Source organism: Rhinolophus ferrumequinum, chromosome 11 (assembly GCF_004115265.2).
Source record: "Rhinolophus ferrumequinum isolate MPI-CBG mRhiFer1 chromosome 11, mRhiFer1_v1.p, whole genome shotgun sequence".
Taxonomy (NCBI): Eukaryota; Metazoa; Chordata; class Mammalia; order Chiroptera; family Rhinolophidae; genus Rhinolophus; species Rhinolophus ferrumequinum.
This window is the reverse complement of record NC_046294.1, coordinates 56,392,530-56,414,928: the sequence shown is the minus strand read 5'-3', so window position 1 is coordinate 56,414,928 and position 22,399 is coordinate 56,392,530. Positions and strand designations below refer to the sequence as shown.

General features: G+C 41.8%; 1 protein-coding gene across 1 annotated transcript in view; it reads left to right on the top strand.

The window, feature by feature from the left end:
• RAB30 (RAB30, member RAS oncogene family) overlaps positions 1-22,399 on the top strand; it is a 75,946-nt gene that overhangs the window by 31,563 nt on the left and 21,984 nt on the right. The window lies entirely within an intron of this gene.

Genomic DNA, 22,399 nt, shown 5'->3' with positions numbered 1-22,399 from the left:
TGGAAAAATACATCAAAACCATATTATTATGTTTCCTATAAAAGGCTTACAATGTCAGATATTCCATCTCTGCGTAACTTAGTAGGCAACAAAAAGGATTTTTGATATCATTCTTGATGGATAGATTGTGAGAAAGCCATTTTAGTTGATCTTGGGTATAAATATCTCCTGATGATACTCCCCAAAGAGCATTACTGAGGCTTCCATTTGCCTTGAGTAAACTCTATTTCCAGTCTTTTCTCTTTTCACTCTACTCTTCAGACCCCGTGTTCTAGGCACTGTGGACTACTCATGTAAAAATAAATTAATATGAAACACATCATGCATACCAAAGAGTATGTGAAATATATATTTACAGCTTAAAGAAGAATAATAAAATCAAAATTGTGCATCCACCATCCAATTTATGAGATTGAATATTATTGGTACCTTAGAAGCTGCTTCTGTATTCTCTTCCTCCAAATCACGTCTCCTTATTTCCTCACCAGAAGCAATGATATCCTGAATTTTCGGTTCATCATCCCCTCATTTTTCTTAATTACCCATGTTTATATTACTACACTATTTATTGTTTAGTTTTTAAAAAACAAAGATGCAAGCATAAATCTAGCAAGCTCTGTGAGAAAAGGGTAACATGGCCACTCTTAGATCTGAAAATAAGCTAAACCGACTTGGGATCATAGTCTGGCTTTAGCATTCCTGGAAGTTACAAGAGGTCCTAATGGGAAGTCAGTGTGCAAGGTGTGAGAGAATCCTAGGACATATAGGGCTCACCACTACTGGGGCATCTGACAGGGCTGTAGGATGGGCCAGGCACGGGACATCTGGTATGATATGGTCACAGAGAGTGGACTACTCTGTCTCTTCTACTCCTAGTCTCTCTATGGCCTATCTCCAGCTCTCAGGGAATAGGTCAAAGCAAGAATCATCTGTAGGATGAAGTTAATGCCATCAGCTATCCCAGACAGATAGCGGGGACAAGCAGATCCTTCATTAGCGCATGGTCAAGGCAAACGGAATCAGAAGAGTCTGGACTAAGATTACCTGCCATTGTTTGTCAGGTTAAAAAGAGAGTATATAGTACCACCTATGGAATATTTTTACCCAAAAGTCAACCCCTAAATCCTCTAGAGCTAACTTTGATTTATTGAAAATATGGGGGAAAGTTAAATTATACTCTAAGGAAGCAAACAAATTCATTGTTGGACAACGGATTTGGTTTCTGCAAGAAGTCACTGGCATGAAAAAAATAATAATGTGGTTTAAGAATGATAACCCCATGTAATGTATGAACCTTGTTTTGATTTGTATAATCTATGAATTAGTTTGCTGCAGCTGCCATAATAAAATATCGCAGACTGGGTGGCTTAAACAACAGAAATTTATTTTCTTATAGTTCTGGAGGCAGAAGTCCAAGATCAAGGTTGCTGGCAAGGTTGATTTCCTCTGAGGCCTCTCTCCTTGGCTTTCAAATGGCTATAATCTTCCTACCTCTGTGCATGGTGGTCGCATGGTGGTGCACATGCAGCCCTGGTGTCTCTCTCTGTGTGTCCTAATCTCCTCCTCTTATAAGGACACCAGTAGGGTTGGATTACAGCCCACACTAATGGCCTCATTTTAAGTTAATTACATCTTTAAAGGCCCTGTCTCCAATTGCGGTCACATTCTGAGGTATTGCAGGTTAGGGTTTTTTTGTGCGTGGGGTGGCACACTTTAGCTTATAACAGTCTAATTGTAAAAAAGCATTTTTCGAGATGATGGGAGAATTTTATTATGGACTGATATCAAGGGATTATTGTTATTTTCTAGGTGTGATAGTAATACTGTGATGTTAGAAAATGGGTAATGTATAGAGATGGGTTCTGAAGTGCATAGGGGTGAAACGATATGATGTGGAATTTGTTTTAAAATATTTAAACAAAGAAAAAAATAGAAAAGAAAAGGATAGATCAAGTAGTTACAGGCCAAAATGTTTATAGTTGTTGAATCTGGGTGATGGGTATTGGGGTTCTAATTTTAAGTATGTTAGAAAATTTTATAAACATATGTTTATAATATTTAGAATAACATCACCAAAGAGGGTTTTGGCAGTGGGGTTGCTGGTGATGAGCATCTTCAACGTGTCTGTTCCTGGAGTTATGCTTCTCTGGTCTGGTTGGCTTCTTCGTGTGGAAGTCATCATGGGGTCCTCCATTGCCTGTCTCTACTCGATCCTCTGATTCCTGGATATCACTTGGTGAAAGACATCCTCCAGGAGCTTCTTAAGAAAATGTTCATGGAATGTGAATATCTGAGATCCTATATAGCTGAAAATATCTTTGTTCCATTCTCATACTCAAGCGATAGTTTGACTGGGTATTACATTGTAAGTTGGAAATCATTTTCCTTCAGGATTTTAACGGCGTTGCTCCATTGTCTTGTTTTCCTTGATGCTGTTGAGAAATGGGAAGCATTCTGATTTCTGATTCTTTGTATATAGCCTGGTTGTTTGATTTCCCCCTCTCTGACAGCTTGTAGAATCGTCTCTTTGCAGTTTCTGAAATTCCGCAGTAATTTCACACTGTGCTTGGTGTGCTGAGCCCTTCAACCTGGCAACCTGCACCCCTCAGTTCTTCAAAGTTTTATCAAATTATATTGTTATGATTTTTCTTTTTCTGTTATCCCTTTCTTGGGAATATCTCTTATTCAGATATTGGATCCCTTGTACTGCTCCTCTGGAATATTAACTTCTTTCTCCTGTTTTCCATATCTTTGTCTTTTGATTTTATACTCTAGATTTCCTCAACCTTGTCTTTCAATCCTTTTATTGCATTTTTATTGTTTTTGCTATTAAGTTGTCAATTCCTAAGAGCTCTTTTTTGTTCTCTGAGTATTTCCAGTTCACAGTATCCTATTTTCGCTGCATGGATGCAGTTTTATTTCATTTTTGGTGAGAATATTAATGGTACTACTCCCCTACCCAGTGTGGTATCTGTTTCCTTCAAGTTGCTTTTTTTGTGTTTACTGTGGTCTGTATCTTTATTAGAGGCTTTCCCAAGATGTCACTCTGAATGTGATCCTTGGCTGTGTTGTTCCCGATTAAGGGGGTGGGTAAAAAAAAGCTGTCAAGACCTTGATATTATGGTAAATGAAAGAAGCCACTCACACAAGACCACATAGTGTATGATTTCATTATGTGAAATGTCCAATACTCGTAGACAAATCTATAGGGACAGAAAATAGATTAGTAGTTGCCTGAGGCTGGAGAGTGAGGGAAATACCGAGTGACTGCTAATGGGTATAGGGTTTTCTTTGGCGGGTGATGAGAATGTTCTAAAATTGATTTTGGTGATGGTCGTACAACTCTGTGAATATACTGAACACGACCGAATTGTACACTTTACAAGAGAGAATTGAGTATGTGAATTATATCTTAATAAAGTTTAATATTATATCTTTATAAACCATCCCAGTGGTGATAGTTATATAACTCTGTGCACATACTAAACACCATTGAATTGTACACTTTAAAAAGGTGAATTGATTATGTGAGTTATAGCTTAATAAAGTTGTCAAAAACCCCAAAGGAAACTGAATATGGGGTGGAGATCATTAACTCTGAGCCTCATTGTAGCATGATGGCGGTGGGCTGTTTGGGGGAGCCCCCTAGGCAGCATCTTCAGGCTCTGTCTGGATTGCATTCACCTGAGAGGAGTCTTACACTCCTCTTTGCAGAGTGCAGTCTGCCTGACAACGTTCTGGTCGTCAGGAGGAGAGCGGGTATGGGGATGTGTGCCACTCCACCTTCAGGAGACACAGTGCCCTGTCTCTGTTATGTTCCCCTTTAAATGTGCTGGGTCTTTCTGGGCCAGAGACACACTTACTTTTTTATTATAAAAAAATACAGAGATTTTCAAAAGTAGAAAGGATAGTACAGTGAACCCCCTTGTTCCCATCACCTAGGTTCACCAGAGATCACTTCACGGACCTTTTTATTTCATCTGTATCCTCCAACTCCTACCCCAGATTATTTTAAAACTAATACTAGACATTTCTGTTTTATGCTCTCCAGACACTAAGCCTCTAGAATTCTGCCAGTGGGGAGGGGATCTAGGGATCCCCCAAATTCTTTTTGAGCAGCTTTCACTTGTGTCTTCTTCACTGGAGCATCCTGTACCCCTCCCTGTGCTAGGGACACAGTTCTGCCAGTCCTGGGCCCGGTAAGGATTCTGTGGTTTAAATTGGCTGAATTCTCAGCTTTCCCTGCATCTGGCTTAGGATTCAAATTTCTTGAGTCAACTAAGTCAGTCTCCTCTTCCCCTGCATTTGTATGGTTTTGTTATTAAGAAAAAAAAGTCTCCTGTGGACTTTCTGTGGGGTTTCAGGAGTAAGTGAAAGTAGATGCAGCTGTTCAATGCGCCACCGTCCCAGGAAGATCCACTGCTCTCTCTTTTTTTTTTTTCAGTCTTGCTTTTTCCTCCCCTGTTCTACTCAACCCTAAAACCCTATTTTATTTCTTTATATATGTTATTTGCCTTCAGAACGCTTTTCCAGTCCTCTGAGAACTAAGGGGAATCTCCTATTTTAGCATGCCTTTCTTCCGCCCTTGGGCCTGGGCAGAGTTTTAAGGAGTCCACGTTTGTGCCTTGCTGGCATTTTGTACTCACCTCTTATTATAGAATTGTTTGCTTGCACTTCGCATGCTGCATTGCAGTTTGTTTACCTGTCTAGTTTCCCTGTGAGACAGGACTTGTGAGTCGGACTATGTCTTGTTTTTCTCTGAATCGTGAGCACGATGCGTTCCTCCCAGTACACATTTGTTAACTCACAGACTGAAACATCTAGCACTGTGCTTCCAGAGTGGGGACAGACAAGCCTACAATGCCCCTTTCCTTCTCGCCTTTTACTGGCACCACTGTTTAGTAAATGTTAAGGAGCAAAACATGCCTTGTCTGCCGGCTGGTTGTTATGCAACGTTGTTCCCTTTGCTTTCAAGTCTGGTGTTTTTTACCCAGTCAGCAGGTTGGAGAGGGAGGGAGGGTGGCTCTTGGAGTGTAAACATCCTACCAAAGAAGGAATGGACTCAGTCAGAGATGCGTTGTTTCCCTCCCTTGATAGAAAGGCTTGTGGTCTACACTCTGCTTCACACTAGAGAAGGAGAGAATTTGTTCTGTTTCAACAGCTACCGTGTTTCCCAAAAATAAGACCTAGTCGGACCATGAGCTCTAATGCGTCTTTTGGAGCAAAAATTAATATCAGACCTGGTCTTGTTTTACTATTATATTATATTATATTATATTATATTATATTATATTATATTATATTATATTATATTATATTATATTATACTATATTATATTATACTATATAAGACCTGGTCTTATTTTACTATAATAAAATAAGTAAAATAAGACTGGGTCTGATATTAATTTTTGCTCCAAAAGACGCATTAGAGATGATGGTCCAGCTAGGTCTTATTTTTGGTGCTTAGTTCTGCATGATCTTTCCTTGCTTTTTCCCTTTGGACAAAATGCCAGGAGAATTTTTTAAATTGCTGATTATAGTATTTAAAAATCTGATGTTGAGGTATTATCTTTGAGGGGTCCTGTTGCAAATTTATAACTTTGCAAGGGTAACATTTAACCTGTTGTTTCTTAAAGTATGTTCCTCAAGATGCTATAATCCTCCAGGGGTAAAGAAATAGAGAACTAGCAGTCAAGCAAATTTGAGGTACTGGATTAAACAAAGTTAAACAGGATTCCTTACTTCAAGACTTCTCAGAGCCTTGCTACTGGGATTGTGGATCTCCTAGAGGGGTATGTAGTAGGCAGCATATCCTAAATTTAGTTTTCCTCCGAGACACAGGAGATTTTAGTGTTGTGTTTTGTGGAAAACATACAACTCTGGAAGCAGCCCCTCAGCTTAAACTCATCCTTTGAGGTCCAGTTCAAATGCCACTTCCTCCAAGGCTTTCCCGCCTTCTCCCAGAGATATATATATAACCGTTTTCTTCTTCTTTGAATTGCACTGCCTGCATTTGTCAAATTGTCTCCTACCTCTTCCCTACCCCCTAGCAATGCCTTGTACGAGTTGTATCACTTCCAGTGTTTCTGGGACATTGTCTTGCACAAACGTGCTCAAGAAATGTTTGCAGTACGGCATTGAGGCCTTAGCTGAGTCACCCTCATAGTCCAGAGGGAGCCAGCAGGGGTGGGAACCCAAGACACGTCTGGAGCTTGGGAGGGTCACTGCTCAGGGATATGCATGGGGGAGAGGGCTTAACGCAGGACATAGGGCCGGTGTAAGAGCCTGGTCCTGAAGGACAGAATAGGAAAGCAAAATCAAGAGATCATGAGAACATAATGTAAATGTACTGAAGGCTGGTTGTGTGCCAGACACCCTGTAGTCAGCTTTGACTACTTAACCCGAATCCCAACCTTTCCAGTGGGTAATATTCTTCCCATTTCATACATGAAGACATGGAGCATCAGAACGGTGAAGGAGAAGTAAATACCTATATGTACCAGGCACTGTGCTGGAAATACAAAGATGAATAAAATCCAGTCATTTCCCCTAAGGAACCCTAGTTGTATGGAAGAGATAGTTCTGTAAATAAATCATTATAAACAGTGGGCAACTGCAATGAATAACCTGTGGTCAGGGTATCATGAGAGAACCTACCCTGTGTATGTGGTGAAGGTGACAAACTGGGAAAGCTTCCAGGAGGAGAGTGATGCTTGAGCGAGGTGTAATAAGAGTGCAGGGTTTGAAGGGACCAAAATATTGTTACTGGAGTATGAAATGTGAGTTAGGTGAGAAGTGAGGCTGGAGAAGTTGAGAGGATGAAGCAAATAGGTTGAAGAGTTTTGATTTTGATTTTAAAAACCATGAGAAGCCATTGTAGGGTTTTCAGCAGAACGAGCTGTCCAGCACATTTTGGGTACATACCCAGGTGGTGGGTGGTAAGTCGTATTATTCCCATTTTCTAGATGGGGGAACTGAGGCTCGAAAGTGACTTCCCTAAGATTACTCAGCTTGTCAGAGGTGGAACAGAGCCACAATTTCAACTCAAGTCCATTTGAATCTTTCCAGTACTAAGCAACTTCTCAAAGTAACAATGGCCAACGATTGTATTGAATTTCCTACTGAAAAGTACTCTTACTCTCATTTGATATTTGAATGACACAATAGTTTTAAGACTTAATATGATAAAGAGCTAATACTTAGTGATATAAAGGTTCAAAGAAGAAAAGATCAGGGGGTACTTCCTGGGAGGGATGGCGTCTATGTTGTCCTGAAGGAAGAAGGAAACTAGAACAGATACTGGGAAACCAGGTGAGAGAAAAATGGGGCTGGAGGGGTGAGGTTGTGCCCCCATGGGATAGAGCAGGAGTGGGCTTGGGAAAGATGACACGGGCCACGTCCTAGCACAACCCTGGTCACTTGCTTCCTAAGATAGCCACGTAAAGAGGAAGGAAACAAAATGACCATATTCCTTAATTTCCATCTTCACTTTTGCTGAATATAAATCCACAACTGGCATTTAAAAGTCTCTTTACTGCCCTGTTGTAGTCATTGAAAAGTTTACTCTTACAGTGTTCTCCCTTACACTGCACCAATTAGTGCCCCATGCTCTCCTCAAAGCCACTCTGAATGTAAAAGGGCAACAGTGGAGGGTCCTACAGCTAGTAGGACCACAGCCAGATGTGCAATAAGTGATATTTGAGTGAAGAAAAGGCAATAATAAAAGTCTGTATGAGGAGCAGGACTTGCTTACATGGAAGAAAGCAGTGTGTGTTTGTGTTGTCTCTCACAAGTTCTCTAACTATTCCGGCTATCTCTGTTATAAGTCACTGCAGAGACTGAAGTTGGGTTTTTTTTGCAAATACATACTACTGTATTACCGTGTTTCCCTGAAAATAAGACCTAGCCGGACAATCAGCTCTAATGTGTCTTTTGGAGCAAAAATTAACATAAGACCTGGTCCTATATTATATTGTATTCTTTATATTATATAAGACCTGGTCTTGTATTATAGTAAAATAAGACCGGGTCTTATATTAATTTTTGCTCCAAAAGACGCATTAGAGCTGGTTGTCTGGCTAGGCCTTATTCTCGGGGAAACACGGTATATATATTATAGTCAGTGGTATGGTGGAAAGAGATGCACCTTTGAGTCAAAACAGACCTGGATTAGTATCCCAGTTTCTCCGCCTACCAATTCTTTTACCTAGAGCATATTATTAACTTCATTAAGACTAGTCTTATAGATCTTTGTTCTTATATTTATGTCCCTTCTCTTTGCCGTTATTAAATTTACCCTCATACCGGAAAATTCTCTGTGTCAAATAAGCATACTGCAATATTTCTTATCTGAAAACAAACAGATCCCAAAACATTTTCCAATTTTATCTATTAAATATTGCAAAATAAATTTATTATTTAATTTTAAACTCGACATTATATCCTCCTCTAGCTGTCTTCTAGTTTCTTTGTTCCTTTTCTCAGTAAAACGTAAAAGTTGTCCATAGTTTTGGTTTTGACTTCTTCCCCTCTCCCTAGCATTCTACCAGGACTGTTCTCGTGTCTGTGTCAACTAATGACCCTCATGTAGCCAAATCTAAGGCCAGTGCTTTGTTTTAATCTTACTTATTCTCTCAGCAGCATTAGACAAGGCCGATCACTGCTTTCATGGAAAGTACTTTTCTGGGTCTCTTCCTGTCTCTCTGTGCTCTTCTCCTCACGTCTCCTTCTCTTCTCTGCCTCTAAGTGGTGATGTGCCCCATGTTCTGAAGTGGCCCCCTTCTCTCTTTTATTTACTCACTTCCATAGATATCCTTGTCTAATCCATTGGCTTCAATAATATTCATTTGCCCTTAACTTTGCCTCTTTACCCTCAAACTTTCTCTGGAACTCCACGTCCAGTGAGGTGTCTAACAGGCATTGCAAATTTCACATGGCTGAAAGCGAACTCTTGATTTTGTCTCCACTCCAAACTTTCTCTTCCCTCAATCTTCCCCACCTCAGTAAGTGGGGCTACTATCCCTCCAGGTGCTCAAGCCGACGAATCGAGGCATTACTTTTGTTTTTGTTCTTTCTTCCCCATCGTCGCCCAATCCTTCAGCAAGTCCGATCTTCTTTATCTTCAAAACCCTTCCCAAATGTACCTGCTTTCCCCCATCTTTACTACCAGCACCCTAATCCAATCCCGTCATCTCTCACCTAGACTACGTGCAGTAGCCTCCTCCCCCGTCTCCTTTATCCACCACAATACCCTCTATTATAAGGACCAAAGAAATCTTTAAACAGGGTTAGTCAGTTTGCATCACATTTCTTAACTGCCCCCTCGGCCCCCAGGTGGCCTCCCATTGCACTGAGAATCAAACCCAAAGTCTGCCCTGGCTGATCAAGCTCTGTGGGACCTGCTCTACGTCACTCTCTCAGCCTCTTCTCATTGACCCAGCCTCACGGCTCTATTTTTGGTTCCTTGAACATGCCAAGTTCATTCTCACTTGAGGGGCTTTGCACTAGCTGTTCCTTTAGTCTGAAATGCTCTTTTTTTTCAATCTTCACGTGCTTGGTCTCGTTCTTATTCAAATCTCATCTTAAATATAGCCACCTCAGAGAGTCCTTCTCTGATAACCCAGCCTAAAATAGCTGTCTAGTCAACCTCTGTCCCTTCCTCCTGTTTTAATTCTCTGCTAGCCATTGTCACTGTCTGATATTTTTCTTGTTCATTTGTGTATATGCTCATTTCTCCATCCACTCATCCATTCCTTGCTTTATTTTCTGCCCACCTGGAATGTATGTTCTATGAAAGGGGCACTTGGCTTGTTCATCACTGTAGCCCCTGCTCCTGGCAGTGATTTACACGTAGTAGATGCTCAGTACAAACGTATGGAGTGAGTGAATACGTGGTTCTCATCGGTAAAGTGGAGGAGTTTATATACTTATGTCTCAGAGTTGATGAGGACTTGCGTTTTCTAATTTGATAAGCATGTAAAGTGAATAGTTCTCTGTCTAGGACACTGTGCTTAATAAATAGAAACTGTATTTTTTAAAAGTATCTAGATCATCATAGACATTCAACAAAGATTACTTCTCTTTCTTGCAGTCTGGGTCCCCTGAATATTTTATATTTGAATAACCTGCATTCTGGACAAAATGAAAAGTACTCTTCAGTTAGCTGTGACTCTCTATTTGTTTCTGAAGACAAGGTTTAAAAACTATTCAATGAATACTCAACATCAGCTAGTTTTAGAACCATTATTAATGTCATTTCTGTCTCCCTCCCCCTAATATACACAACACATTTCATTATAAGAAGGTTTGGCTTTCTCTTGGGAAATTATAATTTTCTTCTTCTCTTGGGTTATATGATCTTTGCCAATTAATTCTCCATAGGCTCAAAGTGTTTTGGGGTTTGATTTCCTCATCCTGGTGTTTAGGTTCTCTGAGAAGTAGTCCCAGATTCTGATCATTTTGCTTTTGCATTTATTTAATAAATATTTACATAGGGGGCACTACGTGCCAGGCCATGGGGATACAGATAGGAATGACAGGGGCCTCTGTCCTTGAGGTCTAGTGGGGGAAGCAGGATACATAAACCAGTGAGGACAATCAAATGTCCAATGGTGAGTTGTCTCCGTAGAACATAGTAGAGGCACAAAGGAAGGAGTGGCTAATACACGTGGAGGTGGAGGGAAAGTTTCCGAGATAATGTAGTTGCTCAGCAGGCAATGAGGAGAGTGAAGGTGTGGAGGGAACGAACCTGCCTCGGGGTCCACACTCTGGGAGCTGGTGTGGCTGCGTGATCACAGGGTGATGGTAAATCAAAGGTCACAAGAAACAAAGCCAGAGACATGAGCGGGGGCTGGATCACGGATGACTCTGTGTGCTCTGCTAGGGAATGTGAACTTTGTCCAACAAAACAACCACCCCAGGAGCAGCACCTAACATTTACTGAGGGTTTCCTATAGGCGGGTTCTCTTCTTCATGCTTTAGTGTGTTAATTCCTTTAATCACCACAACATCCCTAGGAGACAGGTACTGTTATCAGCCTTGTTTACAAATAACGAAACACAGTCACCCAAAGGAGAGAGCACTTGCCCAAAGTCACCCGACTCAGAAAGGCAGAGGCAGGACTAAGACTCAGGTCCTTTGGCTCCAAAGTTCACCCTCTTCACCAGAGCACCTTACTTCCTCTCAGGTGGCTTTGTGTAGGCAGCTGGGAGCCCCTAGGAGACTGAAGTGTGGGAGTGACATGGTCAGATTAGTTCTGTGGGAAGGTTGCCGTGGAGTCCCACTGCATCTTGTACAGGGGTTCGGGTCTAAAAGCTTCTAAGGCAAAGAGTGCACAGTTCCATATGCCCTTGAAGTGAGGCGTGTCCGAGTGAAGTTTGCCGCATCGGCAATGGCGTCTCGCGTCTCAGTCAGCCCGATGCAGCCGCTCTGCCCCTAGCCTCGGAACACAGGGCTGTCTTTGGTGGACACGCATGTAAGAGGTGACTAGTCGGTTGTTTGAGGCCCTGTTGTTTGAAAAGCACAAAAGTGTCACTCTCCTATGGAAACTGAGCCCCTCAGTGGTGACAACAGACTCAGCCACCCCTCTCACTTTCTCTAGACTTGCTTAATAGGCGGCAGAGCCCCCAAATCACCAAGATGGTGATTTCCCCGTTCCTCTTGCTGTCCTGGGAGGAGTGGCATGGATGTCAGTTAGGCCTGTGGGTGATGACAGCAGAGTGGAAGCAGGACTACATGTGAGTGGGGACACGGGAAGATGGCCGAGAAAGCAGGCAGAACAGGCCGCTGCTGCCCAGGTGTGGGAGGTTGGCCCTTAGGAAGATGGGGGCCAGGGGACTGGAGAGTAAGCCCGTGAGAGATGTCAAGTTTAGATATTCTGGACCCAGTGACTGACTGGATTTGTTCTCTTGAAGCTCCTTCTGATCTGAAAACTTAGTTCAGCATCGTATCTGTGTTTTCAGAGTCTGATAAAATCCCTTCTAATTTCCAACCATGTCTGCTTTCGTATTTAGTACCACAGTACTCTCTGCGTTGCTGGCTGCTGGCTGCTGAAATAGGCATAAGAGTCTTCTGCAGGTGTTAGGAACTTTGATGAATCCATCTGGCTGTCACAGTGGTGCAATATTTCTGTGTATTGTTATAAACAGATGTTAAATTAGGTCAGTTCTCTTGATAGCACTTGAAAACACCCACCATTATGTTCTCTTACAGGTCTTATGTTAAGTTCACTAATTTTTTTAAAAATTGAAATGATTTTTTTTTAACTACTTTAAAGAAAACAGTATTATTACAGCGATAAAAATAAAAACAAAAGAAAACCACCCAGTGACTAGGAAAAAGAGACAGGGAAAAGCACATCAAAATGTCAACAGTCATTATGTTCCTTCTGGTAATTTATTTTCCCCTTTACTATGTTTTCTAACTTTTTAAAAAATGTGTCTATGGCACATGCAAAATGTTTAAAAACTTATATAAAGAAAAGGACAAAACTTAAACAAAAATGAAAATAAATAATAATAAAATACTAAGGATTATAATAATGCCATAATCCTAACACAGCATATGTTCTTACTTTTGAAATGCCCTTGTTCACATACATGCTTATTTTTCATAGCTGCAGTCCTGACAAACGCAGCGTGTGTATCCTTTTTCTTTTACAGCCTGTTGTCAACATTATTTCATATTTCTACATAGTTTTCATAGTTGGCATTTCTAATGGCTGCCCTGCATTCCATGGTGTTGATGTTCCATACTGAACTATCCCTTGTTGGACGTTTGGATTGTTTCCACTTCTCTTAGATAAGACGCAGTGAGCATTTTTGTTCATTTAGCATTTCGAGTTGGTTCAGTTCTTTCCTTAAAGTGAATTCCCAGCAGTGAGCTCACTGCGTGAAAGGTTTGAACTCTGTAATGGTTTTGTTTTGTACCGAGTAAGACCATGATTTTAAAAGAGATGGTTCCTAGCTGTGTGTGTGTAGCAATCTCATGTTTCCCTCACCAGTATTGAGTCCCTATGACATTTTAACAAAGTGTGTTGTTTCTAAATGTCATGTTTGTTGAAGAAAATTAGAAGAGATATAAATACATAAAGAGGGGAAAAAACTATGCGTAATGCCCCCACCCAGAGGTAAGCATTTAAGAAATGTATTTCCTTCCGAGTATATATTTCATAACGTTACTTTGTGTGGCTTTACGAAAGTATAACCTCTTCTCAATGGTTGGATGGAGGTTTCACTCCTTTCTCCATTTTGGAGGTCTATTCTAAGGAATATGGCAATGAACTTGTGAACAAATCTTTGTGCACATCTTGGAAACATACCTTAGGAAAATTCCCAGAGGCAGAATTGCTAGGTCAAAGATTATGGCCATTGTTAAGTCTTTTGATGAGTATTAAAAACTTGCCGTTGAGGAGAGTTGCACCACTTTATACTTCACCCAGTTAGACGTTTATAGGAGACTGGCCGGGTGCGAGGTGATGAGAACCTGACCCAGGCTGGCACAGTAGAGACAAAGGTGGAGCAGACGGGGAAGTAAAGCTGCAGGCCTTGGTGACAGATGGCCTGTGGCATGTTTCCTTCTCTCTCTCTCTCTCTCTCTCTCTCTCTCTCTCTCTGTGTGTGTGTGTGTGTGTGTGTAGAATTTCTACCTTATCTTCCACATCAGAATTTACCAGGATATAGACAAGATAATTTACAGGGAAGCACTTAGCAAACATGAGGTGCTGTATAGATGTAAAAGCTTATTGATAGTAACAGTAACTAAGAAATCCCACCCAACAGGGCTGTTTCCAGGATGAAATGGGCTGGTGTATGTAAAGCACCTAGGCCCTAGACAAATAGTCATTCTCTTGAATGACACAGAACCTGGCACACACTTGGAAGACAATCTTGGGAGAATTCCTGTATGTGATCCTCATCCGTTTGAGTGCCAGAGCATGTGGACACGCACGCTTCCCTTTTCCTTTTCTCCTGCTTCCAGCGAGGAGGGAATCTGCTTAAACAGCTGATAAGGGTTCAGCCTAGAGTGACAGCATTCTGGCAGGGAAGGAGACACCTCTGTCCTTGGGCCTTGGGACCCTCAGGCAGGAGGAAGCCTTGAGCCCATTCTTGGGCTGCAGCCCTGATCTCTGGCTGCCTGGCTGGGATGCATTGTGCTTTCAGCCTGGGGGAGGAGACTGAAGGTGCTGATAAGGAGGCCCTTCCTGTTGAGCCAGACAGGCGCAGGAAGCCTTCTGCAGAGGAAAGATTAGACACAGTCCTTGATTTTGAGAACACAACAGGGGAGGGCAGTGGGACAAACACCCCCTCCCCCCAGCCCTTTGTGGGTGGTATTGTTTATTGTTGGAGGGGGACAACAGAGGGAGCTTGGCCCGCTTGTGCAGAAGATGGAAACAGCAAGTCGGGTCTGGAAAGGCCTTTTTCAGATCAGTTCAACAAACATGTTTTGCAAATAGAAGCTCTCCGTCTTGGAAAAGGATTAATGAGTGGGAAGGGTGCCTTTCTTTTCCCCAGAAAGAAGGTGCCAGTATTTCCAGGAGCATCCAAGACTCTGTCAAGCACCTGCGCCCTGGTGCTGTGGTAAAAAACAAATGAGCTCTGCCTGGGGAAATTAGCTCGAACTGAATGGGGCCCAAGTGGGCCCAGTGCAGTGGCCCTCCCTTCTCCTCTCACCTCTCTGTAGGAAACCAAATCTGTGCTCAGCACAGACACCTCATCGCTGGGGAAGGTGACAGAGCACCTCAACAGGATGATTCAGACATTTGCTTTGGTTAATGCTGGTGAAATGTTGTTTTGAGCCTTAATTGCCTTGTATGTCTGGCATCCCAAATCTATTGTGTATTTCTAGAAAATAAGAAAATATAAAAGACAACATATACAAAGCATAAAATAATAAGATATCTTATTGTCTTGCTTTTTGAAAATAATATTATGGGGATCTCAGGCCTACTTTTTTTAAATTTTATTTTATTTTTTACATATCCATAAAAATATTCCCAAGGGCTGCTTTTGACCTCTCTTCCATTGATGGGTCCACGCCAGCCTCCCTGGCGTTTCTGCCCATGGCCTTGCTCAGGCGGGATTTATCCTCGCAGAGCTTCTTTGTCCTAGCAGCAGCTCTGATTTAGAGTCGAGGGACCCATGTATGCTCTTCTGGCTCCGTTGCTAGCATGCTGCGTATCCTGAGGCAAGTTGCTTTCTTGACGTCAAATCCCTTTTCTGTAAAAAGGGGGAAAAAACACAGGATCCTCCTGCTTCTTTAGGAAGATTCTGCGTCAGAGTGCCATGAGAGTAATTTCCGAGCGGTAATACATGACACAAATGTGTGAGAGTTTTATTTTTATTAGTGACACAAATATTGTTCTCTCCATTGGTTTTGGCCGTCATCCGGTACTTGGTTTTGAGGGATGTGAAAGCATGAATCCACCATGTAGAGACTTACTGTACTGAGATATGGTTTAACAGAGAAGCGGTGTCACGCACACCATTAACTGGAAAAAGCAACCCTAGCGTCTGGGTGGGACAGTCCTTCCTTGTCACGTGAAAGGGTGCAGCACAGCAGACAAAGAAAAAGACAGAAAGAAACAGAGCACCCCAAACAGATGATCTAAAAAGGGCCTTTCTCACTCTATTAGGAAATGGCTTGCCTTTTGAGCACTACTGTAGACTGAAAGGGATGGCAGAGGATGGTTTCTTGACAGTTATCTTCTTTCCTAGAAAGACATGGATACTGCAGCCTCCCCAGAGGCAGCCTGTTGCTAGTTTTCTTTTGTATCCTTCTGGAGATACTTTCTTCACATAAAGATAAAATAAATAATTATATGCCCCCCCTTTTCATACACTACACACCATTTTCCTTCTTGCTTCTTTGACTTAATGCATCTTGCAGGTGCCCATAGACGTTTACGTGGTACATTGATGTATAGTTCCTAAAATCTGTATGTACAACCATTTTCCTGCCGATGGTTTAGGTTGTTTCATATTTGCTATTGCAAACATTGTTGTAATGAATACCTTACTCCATGTGTCTTTGTACACATGTATCAGTATAAGTGTAGGTTAGATTCCTAGATGAGGAATTGCTGGGTTAGAGGGTTTGTAATAGCCTTTTTCAATTTAAATCAATTTTGCTCTCTGTAGAGGTTATGTTGATTTACCTCTCACCACGTGTATACCAGTGCCCCATTTCTCCATACTCTCTCCACTATACAGTGAACCTTGCCAATCTGAGATGAAAAATGGTTTCTGGTTATACATTCATTATAATTTTCATTATAAATTATAATTTATAATTAAATTTTTGAATTATAGTTTGTCATTATGAATTAAAAATTCATTAGAGTTTGATTGACTCTTATGAATGAGGCTGATCATTTAAAAAAATATATGTGCCATTTTTATTTCCTGTCTTGTAAACTATCTGCTCATATCTTTTGCCCATTTTTTTCTATTGGGTTATTCAATTTTTCTTATTGATTTGTAGGAACTCTTTATGCATTTAGGGAAGTTAATCCTCAGTTATATGTATTTCTGATATTTCAGTCAGTTCATTTTTTATTGTCTTGCCATGCAGAATTTTTAAAACTTTTAATTAGTCAAATTCGTCAGTCTCTTTATTTTATGGCCATGATCTTGAGTAATTCTTAGAAGGTCATCTTAAAAACTTCAAGATTTTATATCTATCATGCTTTCTTCTTGTACTTTTATACTTTTATCTTTTTAAATCCAAATCTTTAATATGTCTGGAAATTATTTTAGTATAAGGAGTGAGATAGAGTTTCAATTTAGCTTATTTCTGGAAAGACGTGGTTTTTGAATCCTGCACTATTACTCATTAGCTGTGTAATTTTGAACAAATTAACCTCTCTGAATCTCAATTTCCTTATCTGTGTTATAATGGGAATAATAATAACACCTACCTAATGAGGCTGTTGAAACAGTTAACTAAGATTATATACAGAAAACGTTAGGACAGTTCCTGGCACATAGTTAAGTGTTCAAATCATGGTCCAAATACCCAGGAACCTGGGAAAACATAGCGTGTTCCAACAGAGAGGAGAGAAGTTCTAGGTGGCTAGGATCCAGAGTTCACCTTGCAACTCACTGGTGTGTCTCTAATGGTGAGTCATTTTATCACCTAAACTCCCAGTTTCTTCACCTGCGTAATGAATGATAAGAAGTAGCTCTTGAGACTGTTGGCAGGTCCAAATTAGATCACATCTGTGAAAGCATTGTGTAACCTGTAAGGGGCCATATAAAATGCTGGAGATTATGGCCTGGTGAATGCGGAGCAGCCACGGCACAGGTGGGTGTTAGACATCCCTGGCCAAGGAAAATAATTACCTTGCAATAACATGAAATGAGCTACTGATGTAAAGCAAGTGAGCTTGGAACAGTTGATTATAGTCATGTTTAGTAATTGCCTTCTAGTAATTAAGCAATAAGGAGCTTCCTGAGACAGAACCTTGTTAGAGTGAAAGACGGATCAAATGCTTTCAATTCAGTGTATACACCTTGAATACAGCAGTGGGATATGCAGACCTGAGTGTCTTGTTGAAGCGAGCTTCCTACCGTAGGGGCAATAGACGTGTAGAGTATGGCCCTGCCGCTGGGCAGATGCACTTGCAGAGATGTACTTGGAGGAACGTCCTCAGTGCTCTGACATTGTCCAGGAGGGAGACACTTCACTGCAGAGCCCCACAGCCAGTCTGAACCCAGTCCCCGAAGTCTGGCCCAGATTCTAAAGAACCCCAGCTCAGTAATCTCTTCTTCGGGTTCACTTGTTGCCCTGTTGTTTTCCTCTGATAGATTGTTTTGGATTTCTCAGTCATATGTTGTTCCTCAGGCCCTGCCCATGTCCCTCTGCAGATTCCGGATACTGATGGTCTCTGTAGACCACAAGTTCTGATTTGGGGTTTGGGGAAAATACCACTCTACAGAAAACAACAACCGAAATCTTTGTATGTTATGATTTTGATTTTTTGTTTTAAAAATCCATAAATCTACAAAATATGCACAGAGATATGAGTATATATAAATTGAAGAAAAAAACCAACAACTAGAAGGATGTATTCCAACATGTTGACTATAATTATCCCCAGGAGGGGAATGGGTAGGGAAAGAGCCTATGGGTGATTTGCTTTCCTTTTTGTTTGGCTGTATATTTTTGCCATCTGTATATATGACTCTTGTTAGAAGGGTTAAACAAACAACAACATTTGATTATTCTATTTTTAAGAGGGTCACCATTCCGTCTATTATCTTATTTGCCTCTCAAGCAACTCAGTGGTATAGGTTCTAATATTATCCCAGTTTTATGGACGAGGAAAGTTGACATAGTTAACTGTAGCAGAGCCAGGTCTCTTGATTTCATTACCATGCGGCATCTTTGGTATGAGAATGGGAGGGCACGCCGACCCGGGAAGGGGCTGTGGTGCCTATCCACCCCACCCCCTCGGTTTGCAGACCAAGGTTGAGACCCTGAAAGGAAAAAGGATCTGAGTGAGACACATGGTTTTTGAGCAAGGACAAGTTCCCAAAATATCATTTTCTTGAGCAAGGCTGGGGTCAGAATGCAGGGCAGGGATCTGGCCCTCTGTTTACCAGAAGCCTTGACTTTATCTGTTATACTGAGCCCAAAGGACGGGGGGTAAAGTGTTCTGAAGTACAACAGTAAATACATTTTTTTTTACTTTGATAAATGGTTTATGTTGCCAAAATCAAATTGCTTAAAATGGTTTTTCTCTTTTTAACTTTTTCCTAGTACATATTGTTTCCTGTATCATTTTTCACTCGTTTTTTTCTTCATCTATTTTTTCTTTTTGAATCTTATGCATATATCCATTTATTTAGAGCTATTGCAATTTTGATAGTTGGGGTTTTGCTTGTTTATCTGAGTAGTGTTCCTGTTTATATCCCCTGTGCCTGGTACTTAGTTACACGGGTAAATAATGGCAGAATTGGGGGTGTTGTATGCAGGGAAAAGTCTGGGTCCAGCTCCTAAAAGAGACCTGGTCTCAGAGGGCACAGTGAGGAGCTGTGTGTGCTTGTCTGATCTGGAAGCAATGTGGGTGTCTGCTTCTGGAGCACGGAGATTCTAGAATGCTGCAGTTCAAGGGGTTCTAGGGTTCCATTCAACTGAGCCTCCGGCCCTGAAGCAACACTCATCCACGAGGCAGAGGGCAGCAGCGTCCTATTTCCGAAGGAGGTGGGCTTTGGAATTTGATGGATGTGGGTTTGAATCCTGGTTTTAAGACTGACTAGCTGTGTGACTTTAGGATAATCTCTCTGTGCCTCAGTTTCATCTTCCCTAAGCTGGGGATGATTATAATAGTACCTACCTCAGAGGGTTGTTGTGAGGATTAAATGAGTGAATACATGTAGAAGAGAACCTGGCACATAATAAACAGTGACTAAGTGTCAGCTATTATTATTATTAACAATAATAGAATATGAAATTCCTAGAATAATGCTTGGCCATATTTGGGACATGTTTGCTCCCCAGACATGGTGTGATTTTGCTGCCAATTTAGGGCTGGTTGTAGCTCACTGGCAAGCTGTCTCATCGCATGTGATCGGTGATGCCTGAGCTGTTACCTTACGTACCAAACAGAACAGCTTCCTTGCAGTGCAGTTTCCAGAGAATCTCGTGAGCTTTTCATGCAGCCGTGTGTTTTCTATTAGAAATAAAACAGTAACCACAGCAGGTAACCTGGAATTTACCGTCCAGCCTTAGCCCCAGACAGCCAGCAGTTTTAAAGAGACTGAACACTTTTTCCCCCAGAGGTTTATTTAAAAAAACATTCAACAGAGCATTAATGTAATTTCTTCTAGAAAGGAGAAGGGCCTTAACTTGTATTCTGTGCCTCACTCCACGTGGGAGCCACATGAGACTTGACTGTGAGCGTGACTCTGACCAAGGAACTCTTTGCCTTCCTTTCCTACACATGCATCACTTGGGCACTGTGAACCTTCTCTTAGGAGCCCTATTTCTCAGGTCTTTATTTTTGGGTGTCCTCCTCTGGATTTCCTGCTTGTTTCTTTGACCTCTGCCAAAGATGGAGAAGTAAATGTGTGGCGCACAATTAAAGCACTGAAAAAGATTGCGGTTCCGTTCCGTGTTCCCTGTTCCTTGGCTTATGACAGTAGTGAGCGGTGGCCCATGTGTGGTCCACGGGGCCTCATGATTTTCTGCTGTCTTTGTGCCTGTCTCTGAGGTTTGTTTATTTTTCACTGTGTTAACAGACATTTTAAGTGTTAATGAGCATACCATGTCCCCGAGTTTTAATGCAGAGTTTGACCTTGATTCTTACGTAAACTACTGCAGTGTAGTAGAATGAGTTTTGGGTTTGAAGCTACAGGAGAAGAGAGAAGGAAAAATCACATTTCTTAAGTGCTCACCCATTATCATTCAACTCATCGTATGTTTCTTAAGCTCCTACTATGAGCCACGTATTGTGAAAGGCACTGCAAGGCGGTGGTGCAGGGACTTGGGTCTGGGACCCAGGCTGTCTGGGTTTGAATCCCAGTTCCACAGGTTAAGTGGGATCTTAACAACTTGTTATGTAACTTCTCGGAATTACTAGCGTAGAGCGAGATGAGGATGATGACAGTGGTAGCAATGCGATGGGTTGGGGTCCTGACTCAGCCAGACACGGCATTACTCTCACGCTGCTCATGGTCGCACATGGATGTGTGTGCACGCGTGCACACGTGTGTGTGTGTGTGTGTGTAGGGCAGAGGAGCTGAGGGATGGTGGTGGAGTGTGAGACAGGTGTATATGATTAAGCACAGAAAAGCATGGCGAGTATTACTAACAGAGGGGAAGGGTATTGTGGGAGCAGACAGCAGGGGGGTCCAGCCCCCGTCCCAGGTCAGAGAAGCACACTAGAAAGAGCGGTGTTTAAGCTGAGATCTAAAGGAGGAATAAAAGTTAGCCGGGCTGCAGGCGGTGAGGGGAGGTTGTGCTCTGTGTTCTGGGTCGGGGGAACAGTATGTGAAGGTCTGAAGGGAAAATCCTGTGGTGTTTAAGAAACTGAATAAAATCAGTGAGCTTAGAGCACGGGGTGTGAAGAGAGTGCTCAGAGACTGGGCTGGCAATAATAAAGGCAGAAACCGGGCCGTGGAAAATGTGTGTCATATGACGGACTTTGGGTGACTAAGAGCCAGGTACTGTTCTTGGGGGTTTTCATGAATTCCTTCAAGTATCCCAACTCTGTGATATAGGTTGTATTAGCCCCATTTTGTTGATGGGGAAGTCAAGGCTCTAAAAAGTTGCCCCCTACCCAAAGGCATAGACTTAGAAGGTAGTAGAGTCAGGATTTGAACCTAGGCTTTTCTGGTTCCAAAGCTCGAGTTCTTTTGTTGACACCATATCCTTCTGAACTTGAGATCCGACTGTTAGTTTCCTGACTTCGGGCCACCTTCTTAACTTCCTTCAACTTTAGTTTACTCACCTGTAAAATAGGTACCGTATTAATAAATACCAACGTCATGGACTTGCAAAAACAATGGAAATTTACTCAAAGTGTCAGTCAAGCACAGTGCCTGGAATTTAGCAAGTTCAACAACAGCCTTTGGATGCAGGTTCTTGACAGAGAAAAGTTTTTCCTTCACGGTCCCAGGAACTGAGACAGAACCTCATGATCTGACCCCTGCATGTGGCTTAGTTGTCAGTCATCTTCCAAAGATCAGTTGAAATCCACATAGAAATCTCTGCACACAGGAAATCTACTCCTGCAGGTACTTAACAGGTCCCAGTGCAGTGGGCAATCCTGCTGCCCTGCCACCCTGCAATTATTTTCACTTCATCTTGCTGGTAGGAGTGACCCTGAGGCTTCTCTAGCTCTCCCAAGCATCCTTCCCCTCATGGGCTTGCTGATGATCCTTTTCAAACTCCTCTAGGATCCACCAGGCTTGTTCTGCCTACACCTTATTAAATGAGCTCTGTTGCTGATTTGAAATGAATTGAACGTTGTTATTGTTGTTTAACTTTTCTCATGCTGGTCTTGAGGGCAGAGAGTGTCTCATCTCTGTATTTCCTATAGTGATGAGCGTAGTAATATCTTAGGTACTCAGTAGATTACAATTGCTTTTGCCAGGGTAGGGCTTTATGGCTATCAAGGCTCTTTTGTATAGTTTTTTTTTTTTTTTTTTAAATCTTCACAACAGTCCTTTGGAGTAGACAGAGCATGCAGTATTCTTTTTAGCACAATTGGAGAAACTAAGGTCTACACTTAAGCAATATGACCATTAATTGATTCTTTAATTCTAGAGTAGACATTTAGGTGTAGCTGTCCCCTGGGCTAGGAAAATAGAGCTGAAAGGCGTAATCCCTTCCCTCAAGGACGAGGCAGACATTTGAACAAATAATTATATAGAACAAGTGAAGTTTTAGGATA